General features: G+C 33.6%; 2 long non-coding RNA genes across 2 annotated transcripts; one reads left to right on the top strand and one right to left on the bottom strand.

Moving 5' to 3' along the window:
* Positions 1-243: 243 nt before the first annotated feature.
* Positions 244-2896, bottom strand: LOC139784826 (uncharacterized). Its single transcript, XR_011721692.1, has 6 exons — positions 2151-2896; positions 1683-1864; positions 1448-1605; positions 1206-1345; positions 964-1103; positions 244-861 (listed from the first exon to the last, which is right to left on the bottom strand). It is a non-coding gene; the product is annotated as an uncharacterized lncRNA (long non-coding RNA).
* A 2178-nt stretch (positions 2897-5074) lies between these two features.
* On the top strand, positions 5075-7210 carry LOC139784827 (uncharacterized). Its single transcript, XR_011721693.1, has 2 exons — positions 5075-5314; positions 5467-7210. It is a non-coding gene; the product is annotated as an uncharacterized lncRNA (long non-coding RNA).
* Positions 7211-16852: the final 9642 nt, after the last annotated feature.

Genomic DNA, 16852 nt, shown 5'->3' with positions numbered 1-16852 from the left:
AGACAATATTTCGAAATGCACGATTACGTTATTCGTGAAACGTACAAAATACCAAAACCAATTGAAAAAACTAAAATAATTGTAAGCAATATCAGAGCAGTATCAGTGACACATAGGCTGCGTTCGGGGAGCGCGCTATTAGCGCTATTGCATTATTCTATCTTTATTGCTCATCAAGTGTAGAACAAGGATAGAATAAGCAAATAGCGCTAATAGCGCGCTCCCCAAACGCAGCCTATGTGTCACTTTTTCCAGCGCACAAAAATGTTATATAACTGTAGTCATAAAAAAACTTATTAAAAAATAAACTGCAATCATACTTGCAATAACGCAAAAAATCGCATACCACTAAAAATTAAAAAATTAAGTATAGTTTAAGTCCGAGTTACCCCTCAAATTTAAGCGAGTGTCTGTATCTTTATACAAGTAGGAGACAGATAAGTTATAAATCATTTCAATTAATGTTTAGGGCAGAGTTTTAACTAGCTCTCCGCACACACCGCACTAAGTTTTTACGCAGAGGCAACTACACAAGTTTTATAGCTCTTCAAAAGATGGTAAAACGAGGAGTCGTAATGCGGACCGCGTGAGCACACAAGTTTAAAAATATAATTTATAAAAAATAACATAAAAACCGCATTAGTAAATCTATACATTACAATCCATTTGCATGGAAACACCAAAATATTGTCTCATTAAATCGTAGAGAAATTGCGTGTACCTTGCCCACGGCTGTAGTGAATTTCCAGGCGATGCGGTTCACAAACGTGATTGTACGTATTTACAATACGTGGATACTCGGGCACCACGAATCGTGACACCGATTCAAAGTGATGTCGGACTTCGCTCAAATAGAGCAGTCTGTAACACATAAAGAAGAAAAATGTATTACATATAAGACAATGGAAATAAAAAACAGAGCACATAACGTTTAATGCATGCAAAGCGATTGGGCAAACTTACCTTGCCCGCGGCTGCAGCAAATTTCCAGGCGATGCGGTTCACAAACGTGATTGTACGTATTTACAATACGTGGATACTCGGGCACCACGAATCGTGTCACCGATTCAAAGTGACGTCGGACTTCGCTCAAATAGAGCAATCTGTAACACATAAAGAAGAAAAATGTATTACATGTAAGACAATGGACATAAAAAACAGAGCACATAACGTTTAATGCATGCAAAGCAAACGGGCAAACTTACCTTGCCCGCGGCTGCAGCGAATTTCCAGGCGATGCGGTTCACAAACGTGATTGTACGTATTTACAATACGTGGATACTCGGGGACTACGAATCGTGTCACCGATTCAAAGTGACGTCGGACTTCGCTCAAATAGAGCAATCTGTAACACATAAAGAAGAAAAATGTATTACATATAAGACAATAGACATAAAAAACAGAGCACATAACGTTTAATGCATGCAAAGCGATCGGGCAAACTTACCTTGCCCGCGGCTGCAGCGAATTTCCAGGCGATGCGGTTCACAAACGTGATTGTACGTATTTACAATACGTGGATACTCCGGGACCACGAATTGTGTCACCGATTCAAAGTTACGTAGGACTTCACGCAAACAGAAGTTTTGTTTGTAAAGCAAAAATCTATAAAGCAAAAAAAGCAACATAATATACTAAACAAGAATAAAGTACAAAAAGTAAAATAAAACTAAAATACTTACCAAGGACGCACAACTGTGTACGGCCACGTACGTCCACGCGACCAGGTACGACGCAATGGAACACAATAGAACACCCAAGCGGCACGCACAAAGTATCACACCGTCCGTATCGTCACGAGCCGGATGCGTGACTCCTTGTCCCCGAAGTAAACAAGCATAAGCGGTGGCGTTGTGCGCTACAACTATAATAGAACAGAAATACATTTTATTCACCTGGTTTTACGTATAACAGCGTCGCAATGACCAAACTCGAAATACTATAATGACACTTTTTTGTATTTTTATAAGACGTTGAAAGACGAACGCGATAAAATACGCATATATATTACACGAATTCTCATATGGTAGGAACACGAAATACAAACTAACCCGAGCACAACGCTTCTTGAACGTGAATCGCACTGGTTATTTAGCTCATAAGAAATACAACGGCACTTCCTCTTTCTTGGAAGAAAGGACAAGAAAAACCTTTTTCTCAGCCTGAAGACACGCACGTTCAAATGATATCTGCAGTTCTTCACAGGATAATTCCCGCTTCAGCACGCTGGTTTCACTGGGCGCTTTATGACGTCGTGATTGGACGTACAAGTCGAGACTGCCATAGCGACATGCGCACCAGCCATTCCGGCCGGCGTGGCGCGTCGTACGCCTATCGGGCCGACTGTTGCATTCTTGCGTGACAAATGCTGACACTTTCGTAATAGCAAAGTTGCTTGATATTTGTCGTGAATCTGTCGTCAATGCATTCAACAGACCTGCTCGCTTATCCGAGCCATCTGTCGTCAACATACATTGTTATATTTTTGCGAGATGTTTGCTGACACTGTTTGTAATAGCAAAACTGCTTAGCATTTGCCATCAATCTGCCGTCAATATGTTCGGTATCTGCTTGCTGTTAACTGCTATTCTGTCATATATTTTGCCGACAAAGGTTGTTGCATATTGACGGAAGTGTGCTAACAAAATTGACAATACCAAATTATGTTTCCCATTTGCGGCCTTTCGGCAAACATAATTTGTTGCCAACGTTTGCGATTACAGATTGTGTTAGCTGGGTGTGAGTATCATAATAAATCTGTATTCTCTTACCTGAGTCACAATTATATAATTTAACCATATGATGTTAAATATGTGAATTAATAATAAGCGAAAATCTAATTCAGTCATATCTGAGGGTCCCTCCGACCATCCACCCCTGAGTTTTGTTGTGTACCCTTTTGCCAATTTTGTAAAAATTGGCTGGCGCCCTGTAAATATTTCTATTGTAAACTTAGAGCCCCGACGGCTACGGACCCGGCTGCGTCGGGTGAAGGCTGTAATTATGTATAATTAATAAATTATAAATATAACTAACGATAATGCACTGGTAATAATTAATAAAATAAAACAGCCTGTCTCACTATATTTAAACTAAAAAAAGAAAAACTAAATAAGAAAACGCTGCATCTAATAAATGTACACATTTTATCGATTTTATTTTGAAACAGGACCTATTCTTTTAATAACTTTTGTTAATTTACATGAATAGAGCCCACACCTAACGCGGTCGGGTCCATGACTGTTAGGGCTCACAAGATTTAAATTTTAATTACAGTATTAACATTTTATGGATTATTCGATATCAAAGATGGGCGCCAACTAATTTCACGTAAATTAGTAACGTTAAATGTAATTATGATTGAATGGAACTCAGGGGTGGGAAGTTGGAAGGACCCATTATTTAATCTAAACAACTGGTTTACTTACGTTCTCAAATAAACAAATTAGATCGGTTAATTCTTTCTGCTTGCTCCTTGAAATAAGATTATTCCTGGGGATAGTATCGTCTTCGCATATGGAACAGGAACTCAGAAGTACGGAATAAGAAGAACGTTACGGATCGATATAAATATGTACTTTCAAATTACTTCGCCGACATCATTTATACAGTATTACTTCCAAATTACTTCGCCGACATTATCTATACAGTATTAATATTCGACTTATTCACGAGACGTTCAGACCAAGAGTGATCGGTCCCGCTTTTCGCCGGCAACCCCTTGCGGTCCGGGAGAGCAAGGGGAAGTCGCCACAGGTAAGGCCGACGTTCATTGGCCGTCGGACGATGTGTAGTTACCGGCACAGCCGTCGAGGTCCGTTCGGCAGTAATGTTAGACCTAGCGCTAAGTTGCCTTATTCTAACGCGAGAATTTAGACTGCGGGACGTTGGGCGCAGAATTTCCTGTTACAATTTTATAAATTGCCATCAAATGTAAATGTAGAAATATTTTTTATATATAACCTTTTCATTCTTGTCGCTATTTTGCTCATCCTCATCTGAATTAGTGTCAGAGTTATTGCTATCGCTTTTATTATTTTTATTAACGTTTTTCTTTAAAAAAGTATGTCTCTGCTTGCGATCTACATTTGCCACACCAAATTTCTCGATATCCTTTGCTTGATGACACATTTCTGTCCATTCTATAAAATTTTAAACAAAGTAATAAGAGTATCGTATGAGCTGTATATTATAAAGTGATGAGAATGTGAATAAAACGAGAGTAAGAGTGAGTGAGATAATGTGAATAGCGAGTGAGATTTTATTTAGGCTTGTCCGAGAATTGAGGAAAAATCACCTTGTGATTTTATAATCATGCTTTTTTATATTTTGATTTTTACAAAGATAATTGACAAATCTTTAGTTAATTAAAACCTAACCTCTTAACTTTAAAAGTTTAGTTGTTATTCTATTGTGTAAAATAAGTAGAAAAAAGTATACCTACCTCCAAAGAAATTATCTTTACTGGTAAATCCTGCCACTTGTCTTGGTCCTTCTTCCGATTCTTTAATTTCCTTTCCATAGATTTTGCACACACAATGTCTATTTCAAGTGGCCAATGAATAATTACTTCCTTATATATATATATATATATATATATATATTAATAATATCTTCCTTATTAATATTTTTATCCTTAAGCCAGGCTTGAAAGCCGACTTGAATCGGCTTTTTTCGTTCGTTTCGAAATTGAACAAGCAAACATTGTGAGTCGTTCAATTTCAGATTTTTGTAAGACTGGATCTCTTCGCAGGACATTGTATAATCGCCACTATAAACTTATAAAGAAATAGACTCCCGCGCACTAGTGCTGCGATTTCGAGCTAGGGCACACTCGTTTTCTCCCTTCACATACGCACACAGAGACGCTCTATCTATTCATGTGACGACTGCGCCATACGAATAGACAGAGCGGCTTTGTGTACTAAGTGGAGGGGGGAAACCGCGCTCGAAAAATCGCGCGGGCATGGCGCGATTGGCGCGCATTCCCTCGTAAAGTGCATGCAGTACATGTACTTGATTGTGCGCGGTTGCTTGGCAACGGAAGGAATGAGACCAAGCTTTTGTAGAAAAATAAACACTTAACCTATAGTTTGCGTTCCGATACATCATTCTGCGCTATTTACGTATTGATATTTACATCTTGACAGCGTGTGTATAGAAACATTATTTTTCTGAAGGCATTGTGTTTTTCTATAAAATGCCACGAGGTTCTTATAGACAATACCTGCAAGATATAAATATTCCTATACCTGCAACAACTCTTCAGCGACGGCTGCAGAATGTACAAAATGCTGATGCACTGCAAAATGACGTAAGTGAGGCTCTATCGTACTTATATTTAAATATTATCTTAGTATATATATTTGACCATCAAACATATTGAATGTTTCAAAAATAAAAGAAATAAGCTCATAGATATGCAAAGTATTTGTAACTAATAATATGGGTTATTGCTCCAAACAGGCAGAACTGTATGATGGACTGGCAAGTGAGAGCGATGATGAATATTCACCAATGGAATTAGCAGATGATTCAGCTGTTGTTGGTATACAAGACAATCAGGATTTCCCCTCAACTTCGTCAGCAGATAATAACCTAAGTGATTCGTTACCTAGTATAAGCAGTGATGCCGAGACGCAGCATTTTTCTGATGCTGCATCAAACAATAGTAATGAAAATTCCATCCATACAGATAGCTCTGACAGTGACTGTGAATATCAAGATAGTATTTTTGAAGAGAATATTTACGTAGACGAACAAAATGAACCAAATCTTGAAAGACTTACGTTATATGAGGGATGTCAGTTAACATTAGAGGAAAGCAAGCTACTAATTATGAGTTTTGCATTGCGTTGATTTATCAGATAAAGCTTTTGAACACCTAATCCAATTAATTGACTGCCACTTGCCAACTAACCGTCATGGTTCCCTGTTTTTGTTTCTCAAAGATTTTCCTGAACCACCAATTGTTAACACTCATTTTTATTGTCATGTTAACAAATGTAAAAGACTGATTAAATTTGCTCAGAATAATATTATGGAATGTGAGTGTGGTGCAGTATGTACAAAAGCCAACTTAAAACAGGCAGGATGTTACTTTTTGCACATACCTTTAAAAGAACAGTTAATTAAACTATTAAATAATAACTTTATAAGAAAGCAATTAAGATGGACTGATGAGAACCATAAAGATGTCATTAATGGTGCTGTTTATAAAAAGTTACTTGAAAACGGTACAATATCAAGGCGAGATATCACTTTACAATGGAACACTGATGGTGTTCAACTCCATAAGTCATCACAAATTGAATTATGGCCAATTCAAGTTTGTATTAATGAGTTGCCATTTAGAATTCGAAAAGACAATGTTTTGTTATGTGGTTTATGGTATGGTCCTGGGAAACTAAATATGAACACTTTTCTTCAGCCTTTTGTCGAAGAGCTTAATATTTTACATACCGAAGGCATTGAGGTTTTTACTGCCAATCCTGTTACAATAAGAGTACATACATTATTGTCGTCTGTTGATTCTATGGCGAGGCCTTTGTTACAAAATATAAAAACTTTCAGAGGTAATCAAGGATGTGCATTTTGCCTCCATTCAGGTGAAGAGTATTCGGTTGGACGTGGCAGAACAAGGTTGTATCGAGGGGATATAGGGATAAAGAGAAATCTTCAACAACATAGAAATGACACTTTACAAGTTATGAGAAATGGTCGTGTTCTTAATGGAATCAAAGGTCCATCAGTCTCAATGCTATTAAAGGAATTTAACATAATAAAATCTTTTGTACCAGAATATATGCACAGTGTATTATTAGGAGTAGTAAAAACTGTGGTATCATGGTGGATGGATGGCAAAAATAAAGATAGATCTTTTTACATTGGTAATGATACAAAAATTAAAGAAATTGATACATTATTGCTGTCTATAAAACCACCTAGTGAAATAACGAGAACTCCGCGATCTTTATTTGACAGGAAACTGTGGAAAGTTTCTGAATGGAAAAATTTTCTTCTTTATTATTCCTTTATTTGCCTTCAAAGTGTTAATATGCCTAAAAAATACTTAGATCATTGGTTTTTATTAGTATATAGTATTAACATATTTCTTCAAGAACAATTTTCTGAGATCGAGTTTATAAAAGCTACGAAAGCTCTTAGAAAATTTGTTTTTTCGATTGAAAATATATATGGAACACCTGAACTTATGAAATATAATTTCCATTTGCTTCTTCATATCCCCAAAAGTGTGAAAAACTTTGGAGGTTTATGGGCTGTGTCTGCTTTTCCTTACGAACATTATAATGGCGTGCTGTCAAAAATGTTTAGGAATTCTCACTCAGTTCCTTTACAGATTTGTAAAACTTATCTTAGAATGCAAAGTCTTCAGGAAATGGCACCAAATGAATTTCAGAACAATAACTGTTCAGACATTGCAAGAAATTTGTTTAAAAAATTATTTATACAAAAAAGTTTGCGGCATTGTTTAAAGTATGGAGATTCTACACGGCTGCTAGGTATTCCAGATATGAACACTCTTACATTACGTGAAAAAACTGTGGTTGAAGCTTTAGTTGGAGAAAAGATACTCAATTTAAACATACTGACATTCAAACGCTTTATACATAACAATATTTTGTATTATGTAAAAGGATATGAACGTATGATCAAAAGGTCAAATAATATCGTTCAACTACAAGATAAAGAATTCTTGTCTCTCACTCATATAATGATTGTCAACACTGCTCTTTCAAATAAGCAACTTTGTGTTCTTTTAGGATTAAAATTACATTGTACCGGTGAATCTTTAAGCAGAGATATAGAAACTGATATTACATCTAACTTAATTTTTAGCATAGTTGAGCAGACAGATTCATGTGTAGCTATTGTTCCAGAAATGTTATTTAAAAAGTGCGTTATAACCCCATCCAAATGATAGACGAAAATTCTATTGTTTTCCACTGGTGAATTCACTTGAAACAGATTGAATTGTTTGGTAATAGAAAAGCCAGTTTTTTAACTCCGTGATTTATCTTTTATGTTTTTATTTTCTTAAAAAGACATTTTAATCATTAGTAGAGATATGTACAGCGAATATATTATTGTCATAAGTATTTCTCTTTTTGGTATAGATTAATATATAGGTTAATATCAAGAATTAATGCTAGAAATATTAAGCAACATTATATGTAATAAAATTACTTTATATTTTAGTATTACCTACTTTGTATTTTATATATTTACTTTCTATTTTGATAATGTAAATTTTTATTAAGAGACAATAACGAAATTTTGTATAACAAGTGCACGTGTTATTATTCTTCATTGACTTCCCATACAGCAAAAAATGTTTTTTAAATATTTTTAAAATATTTTTTAGAAAAATTAAAATAATTTAAAATAATTTACAAAAATATTTTTAGAATGTTTCTATGTCCGTCAGATCATGTCAGAAAAATATTTTCAAAAATATTTTTAAAAGATTGCAAATAAATATATTCAATAATATTTGTAAAATCTTTTATAAATATTGTTTTAAAAAATAAAATATGTTCATAATAATTTTAAAAATGCTTTAAAAACGACATAAATATGAGTCATTTATTATGTATATATCGTGTGTGCATACAGCCGCGCGGTCACCCATCCGAGTCAGTACCGCACCTAACGTCGCTTGACATCGATGATCGAACGGACTAGTGGTGATCCTTTGATTCTGACGCTTCCTTGTTGCTTATACTCCTATATAACATATCTTTATAGTGTTCAAAAATCGTGTAATGATAATAACCGGTAAATATTAAAAATAATAACGCAATTACAATTAATGTACAATAATTATTAATATAAAATTCGTATATTTAACATAATATAATATTAATATAATAACGTTAACAACATGCATGATAACGCCTAAAGATGCTACCTGACAAAATAAAGAATTTATTTAATGAATTGAATCAAAGTTGAAAAATAATTAGGAATTAAATTTAAAGAAACATAAATCTAAAAAAAATCTATTCTTTATGTATGTGTGTGCATATATGTTCACGGAGTAAGTTATAGTAGGGGAGACCGGGGCTAGACCGCTAACGGGGTAAATACGCCAAATCAAATATCTCGGAACCTGTATATTGTGCGAACTCGCTATTAACATTGTAAACGCTGCTTATGGTACCCATGTGACCAACGGAGTTTCAGCAGGTTACCTGCCGTGTTATGATTTTTACGAGGGCAAACGTGTTTTCGGAAGGTGAAAGTGAAATTTTCTGCGCGTGGAAATATTGTAATATCTGCAATAATATTTGCTCTCCAAATCTCGAGGTACGTGATTATAAAGAGTAATGCATGCTGAACACGAATCCAGTGTAGTTTTTTCATTATCGTTAATGTCTAATATTTCGTGGGCGATCAAACCTGAAACTTATGTTTGGGGCTTATCCGCTAGTAAGCACCCGGGGCTGGTCCGCTAGTCTCGTCACTGTGGCGCGCCGGGCGCACGACTTCAGCTCACGGCGATTTCAGGTTAGGTTTCCCTCGAGCGTGATTCTGTCTTCCCTTGCACGTGCGTCAGTTTGTGTAGGAGGGAAATGGTACGCACGTATCGTCGCAAAACGGGTGTTTTGGCCGACCGAAAAGATGGCGGATCGTTGTTTTCGAGATCGCTCGCGCTCACGGCACGTCGCACAGTGGGGCAAAATGAGAAATCGTGTTTCGTAATTGTCTAGAGCCTTCAAATCTTATTCAATTTTAATGCATTTTTTTTTAAATTGAAGCTTATTTAATTCCGAACAATGTTGTCGAAGCCGATTTTTGAATTGGGTTTTCTGTCAAAATGGTGGATGTAATATAACGGCTGGAAAACAGAAAGCATTAAACCGATTTGTACTAAATTGCGTATATGTATGTTTTTGATGTCGCAGATCATGAATTTGCTTTAGTGCACAAAATTCTTTTACATGGAAGCAAAATTATAGACTCACATTTATTACCAATCGGTGAATTATTTGAAGAAGTACAGGAAAAACGTAATAAAAATTTCTAGTGATTTAGAGAATATTACACTCGAAAACATTGCAGAAGTGCAACAAATAAAGAATATTAAAATTATAAAATTAATTATAATAAATTTAATATGGTCACCATAAACAAGAAATATATATTATATATCGTACCAGTAAATATGAATAAATGTAAGTATCATGAACTGATTTGCACAAGATATACATATGAATAAATATTTTTAAGGCCACTAATTGTGAATATGTTGCAACAATTAAGAAATTTCAAATAGCGAAAATGAAGTATGGTGGATGCCAAAATTAAAAATTAATATAATTTTTGTTAAAAATTATATTAAAACGTTTAAGAGATTGTTGATTACATTATCTGCAATCAAAATTGCAAAAATCAAAATGGTGCATTCAATATGGCGGATATTTAAATAAAAATTGTTTTCTAGTTCTATAAAAAATTACATATAACGATTTCCAAGTAATTGATTATTCACGCGAATACTCCAAATAGTTATACTCCTCTTATGCGACAGTGTTACTTTCACAAAAGTCCAACAATAACTTTTGAGCTTCAAGGTCGATAGTTTTTGAAGATTGTTTCCACTCTTTACGTTGACTACTTATGTACGGATCCGACGAAGTTAGAAGTTTCTTAATAAGGTCTTCATTTGTTGCATTTCTACAATGTTTTCGAGTGTGATATTCTCTAAATCGCTTGAAATCTTTGTTACGTGCTTCCTGCGCTTCTTCAGATAATTCACCGATTGGTAATAAATGTGAGTCTATAATCTTGCTCCCATGTAAAAGAATTTTGTGCACTGAAGCAGGCATGTAGTACCAAGGATACAGTTTAATGTACAGTTCTGCTGTTTCATAAGCATAATTTTGAAATTTAATAATATTTATTTTTTTTTCCGCAAGCGAGAGTCTGAAGAATAATTCCGAATCTTCGAATAAGGGTTTCATCAACACCAGTTATCTTTGAAGTCATGTAAGGGTCTCTGAAAAATCTTCTCGCCGTGTTCCCATCATTTGATGATCCAGAACCTTGTTCTGGAGTATCCACATATAGAGCCATTTGTTTTCGAAATTCTTTTTGAATATTTTTCTTGGTTTCTTTCATCGCCATATTATTATTAGGTTCCCTTGCAGCCCATTTACAAAAACTTAGCCGGTAAGATATGTGTAGTATACACTCCATAAATCGAATCTACGCATGCAGTGTTGAAAGCCCATATTCAAAATTTTGCACAATTTCCTGCTTGTCCTTTAACTTAGAAAGATTGTTCATTTCGGTTTTGCTCCACATATCACACATGTTGATGCAGATAATGTATCAGTTAAGGCTTGGCACACTTTTCCATCTATCATTGTTAAAATCATTTCATGTTTTACTTCATAATGACCCGTATCAGTATCTATAATAGTAGGAACAAGATTATCTATTTGTTTCTTTATTTGGTTAACTTCAAATATTGTTTTCTGTTTAGATTCAGATGCATATTCAAATTTAATAGGTCGACAATACTTTGTTGATGATGGGCGAGGATTTTTCCACAACTCTTTCCACTCGGATGAAGTACTAATTTCCAAGCGTAAAGGAACCATTGAAATCATGAAAATACTTTTATCTGATAATGTTTCATCAGCAAATTTTTGTTTATATTTGCTTTGACCTGATGCTCCATCACATCCCTATTTTGCTATCAACCGTAATGACTTACTTTCGCCTTGAACTGCAATTGGTAGTTCAACACTTGGAATTAGTAATATGCGGTTGATAGTGTGATTTAATAGCTGCTGTAAATTAATTTCCGCACCCACCTCTGAAACCTGAAATGCATCTGGTGAGGGAAAGCATGTTTTTTTTCATCTCAGAAAGTTTTTTATAAACTGGAAATATATTTGCATTTTTGGCAATTGCATGCAAACGAATTATTTCGTATTAATATTTTGTTAATTTAGCATCCTCAAACAAAGTCAAAGCTTCATGATTAGTAAATTGTGCGATATTTTTATCATTCATTATGTTTGTTGTCTCATCATTTTCAGAACAAAGCAGTTTAGAAATAGTATTTGCTAGAGCCGATTTCCCAGCATTTCTTAAGCCAGTAAGGAAAGCATTTTGTATTTCAGTATCAGAATACCCAAGTCGAAATTTTGGTCCTACTTTCAACCTCAGTATTCAGTTTAACGTCTACTTTGGTACTCTGAAGCCTCTGAGTTGAAATTTTGGTCGTACTTTCGACCTCAGATTCAACTTAACGTCTACTTTAGTACTCTGAAGTCTATAACAACCTCTATTGATTCTATTTAACCTACAGCTACTACTTAAAACCTATAAATTTTATTTTGATGGATTGGTATTCATCCTACTGTAATACTTCTAAATTCTTCTTAATCTTTTGTAATATAAATTAAATATAGTTAATCAAAACTTTCTTCTTTTTTACATTATTTTTGAATTTTTTTACAATAAAATAAAATAAATATAGAAATTTAAATATATTAAAATATGTAATATTTATAAGAAAGACAAGCAAAACGTATTAGTTTTTATAAAACAGAAATATTTTATTATATAAAATTATTGAAGACATAATTATTATAACAATTTAAGAATTGCAGGGAGAATTTCTGATTGTTAAGTTAACATCATTATTCAAGTTCTTGTTGATTTACAGGAATACCTACATACATTTCATTATTAATAATCATGTGAACACAAGGTGCAACAATATTGTCAATGGGAATTAATTCAATATTATTTTGTACGTGACATTTATGTAAAAAAGTATTGCTATCGTATATAAAATTATCTCCTTCAACATGTAATATATAGTCTGTTATAATTTTTTTAATTACAGCGTAATGATCTCCATTACATCGACAAAGTCTTATGCAATTACAATTACTAATTTTAATAAAATAAATTGATCCTAATAGAAATAGATTATTGTTTACATATTGAATAATATAAGATTGAGTTTCTAAATTTCTTTGGTATGTTTGTGATATGTATAATTTCCCATTTTTTAATAAACGGAAATATTTATGAATTACTACATTTTCAGGAATTCGAAGATTAATGGTATAATTTGATATGTACCTCGACACTAAAAGAACTTTCGGAAACTCTTTCAATAATTTTAACCTGTTTTTTTTTCGATTTAGACAAAAATCTCGGATAGGACCTTCAGGTACTTCATCTATTAATCGTATCATTTTAATATAGCGATCATGAGATTTAGCAATTTGTGTATCAATGTGGCCTGTTCCATGAATTAATTTCAATAATTGACCATTAATATTTTCATATTCGAAACACGAAAACGCCCATAATGGTCCGTCTTTTTACACAGTCTGCTAAACGAAGCAATTGATGTATGTTAATTGAACAAAAATTTAAACCATATAATATTTCAAACTCTCTAACGAATTTCTTTAAAAAATTTTCAGCTACATTTATCATTAACGAAGTAATTTTTTCACTATTGAGTATAGTTATTGCTGTTACTAAGAGAAGATAATGTTCAAAATAGTCTTGTCGCATTACACCTTTAAGTACAGGAATAGAATAAAAAAAATACCACATTTTAAATTCTGATGCTTTCCAATGAAGTAACTCATCGATGGAACACCCAAAAAAAATACTCTACTGATAAGTGGGGAATTCCTCTTGACACTTCCTCTAAGCAAAAAATCTTACATGAAGCATATTTTTCTTTAAGTAAGCCGTATTACTTTATAAAAGAGTGGATGCGTGAGATATAATCAAGAGTAAATTCCTCTATAGCAAATTCTACTATAATAATCCGAATAGCCTCTTAAAATAAGAGGATATGCAAGATATTAGTGGCACGCGCGTAATTCATAAATATTTCCGTTTATTAAAAAATGAGAAATTATACATATCACAAACATACCAAAGAAATTTAGAAACTCAATCTTATATTATTCAATATGTAAACAATAATCTATTTCTATTAGAATCAATTATTTATTTTATTAAAATTAGTAATTGTAATTGCATAAGACTTTGTCGATGTAATGGAGATCATTACGCTGTAATTAAAAAAATTATAACATGGCGTAACGATATACGACAGTCATAATCAGTGGACGTAAGTAACACACAAGCTTTGGCGTATCCTGACTGTTAAAATACACCAAAGCTTATGCGTTACTTACGTCTACTGACTATGACTATTTATTAGGGAAGCCATAAGAAAGGTTTCCTTATTTTTGTCTAGTGAGGCCCTTGTAAGGATTTGATAAGGATGTTTTAACTTTATAAATATACTTTTTTCATAAATATATTTACGAACACAAAATTTCGTAATGAGCCGGCACTGGTTTCTGACATTCACCCGACATTAAGAAATATTATATCATATATCCAATTCAAAATTTTATTACTCTTTTTAAACTGAATTTGTTTCTTAAGATGATTTTTGAAAAATTATATATTTGCGCTGGTTATGACATATGTAGACTATATATAACACTTACACTAAATTAAGAAGTAGTCTACCACGTAAGGCAGTTGGCTCACGATCCAGAGGTCCCGAGGTCCCGAGTTCGAATCCCACCAAGGTAAGTGTTTTTTTCAAATACGAGAAAATATTTATAATCATAGACTGCATCTTAAGAAACAAATTTAGTTAAAAAATAGTAATAAAATTTCGAAATAAATAATTTTTTTTGTCGGGTGAATATTCGTTTTTCCTCTAGCATTAAGAGGACTGCAATCTTAATGGACCTGATCATCCAGAGGACTTTTACGAGGCTTTACTGAAGTCCTCTTTAGAACCTACAAGCGGCATTTTGTGCGTTTTCTGCTATCTTAGAGACGCTAAGTAGGACTAAAGTTTCCGTGTAAATTAAACCTACATTGATCCTCCAGCATCTACAAATGTTAGAAAATTCAGGTCGAAAATAGGTCTAAAATTTCGACTCGGGTTCCTTACTGGCTTAAGAAATGCTGGGAAATCGGCTCTAGCAAATACTATTTCTAAACTGCTTTGTTCTGAAAATGATGAGACAACAAACATAATGAATGATAAAAATATCGCACAATTTACTAATCATGAAGCTTTGACTTTGTTTGAGGATGCTAAATTAACAAAATATTAATACGAAATAATTCGTTTGCATGCAATTGCCAAAAATGCAAATATATTTCCAGTTTATAAAAAACTTTCTGAGATGAAAAAAACATGCTTTCCCTCACCAGATGCATTTCAGGTTTCAGAGGTGGGTGCGGAAATTAATTTACAGCAGCTATTAAATCACACTATCAACCGCATATTACTAATTCCAAGTGTTGAACTACCAATTGCAGTTCAAGGCGAAAGTAAGTCATTACGGTTGATAGCAAAATAGGGATGTGATGGAGCATCAGGTCAAAGCAAATATAAACAAAAATTTGCTGATGAAACATTATCAGATAAAAGTATTTTCATGATTTCAATGGTTCCTTTACGCTTGGAAATTAGTACTTCATCCGAGTGGAAAGAGTTGTGGAAAAATCCTCGCCCATCATCAACAAAGTATTGTCGACCTATTAAATTTGAATATGCATCTGAATCTAAACAGAAAACAATATTTGAAGTTAACCAAATAAAGAAACAAATAGATAATCTTGTTCCTACTATTATAGATACTGATACGGGTCATTATGAAGTAAAACATGAAATGATTTTAACAATGATAGATGGAAAAGTGTGCCAAGCCTTAACTGATACATTATCTGCATCAACATGTGTGATATGTGGAGCAAAACCGAAATGAACAATCTTTCTAAGTTAAAGGACAAGCAGGAAATTGTGCAAAATTTTGAATATGGGCTTTCAACACTGCATGCGTAGATTCGATTTATGGAGTGTATACTACACATATCTTACCGGCTAAGTTTTTGTAAATGGGCTGCAAGGGAACCTAATAATAATATGGCGATGAAAGAAACCAAGAAAAATATTCAAAAAGAATTTCGAAAACAAATGGCTCTATATGTGGATACTCCAGAACAAGGTTCTGGATCATCAAATGATGGGAACACGGCGAGAAGATTTTTCAGAGACCCTTACATGACTTCAAAGATAACTGGTGTTGATGAAACCCTTATTCGAAGATTCGGAATTATTCTTCAGACTCTCGCTTGCGGAAAAAAAATAAATATTATTAAATTTCAAAATTATGCTTATGAAACAGCAGAACTGTACATTAAACTGTATCCTTGGTACTACATGCCTGCTTCAGTGCACAAAATTCTTTTACATGGGAGCAAGATTATAGACTCACATTTATTACCAATCGGTGAATTATCTGAAGAAGCGCAGGAAGCACGTAACAAAGATTTCAAGCGATTTAGAGAATATCACACTCGAAAACATTGTAGAAATGCAACAAATGAAGACCTTATTAAGAAACTTCTAACTTCGTCGGATCCGTACATAAGTAGTCAACGTAAAGAGTGGAAACAATCTTCAAAAACTATCGACCTTGAAGCTCAAAAGTTATTGTTGGACTTTTGTGAAAGTAACACTGTCGCATAAGAGGAGTATAACTATTTGGAGTATTCGCGTGAATAATCAATTACTTGGAAATCGTTATATGTAATTTTTTATAGAACTAGAAAACAATTTTTATTTAAATATCCGCCATATTGAATGCACCATTTTGATTTTTGCAATTTTGATTGCAGATAATGTAATCAACAATCTCTTAAACGTTTTAATATAATTTTTAACAAAAATTATATTAATTTTTAATTTTGGCATCCACCATACTTCATTTTCGCTATTTGAAATTTCTTAATTGTTGCAACA

This window comes from Temnothorax nylanderi, unplaced genomic scaffold, assembly GCF_030848795.1.
Source record: "Temnothorax nylanderi isolate EJ_2023f unplaced genomic scaffold, tnyl_v1.0 TNYL_tig0686_pilon, whole genome shotgun sequence".
Classification (NCBI taxonomy): Eukaryota; Metazoa; Arthropoda; class Insecta; order Hymenoptera; family Formicidae; genus Temnothorax; species Temnothorax nylanderi.
The sequence above is the reverse complement of the archived record's forward strand: the minus strand, read 5'-3'. Positions and strand labels throughout refer to the sequence as shown.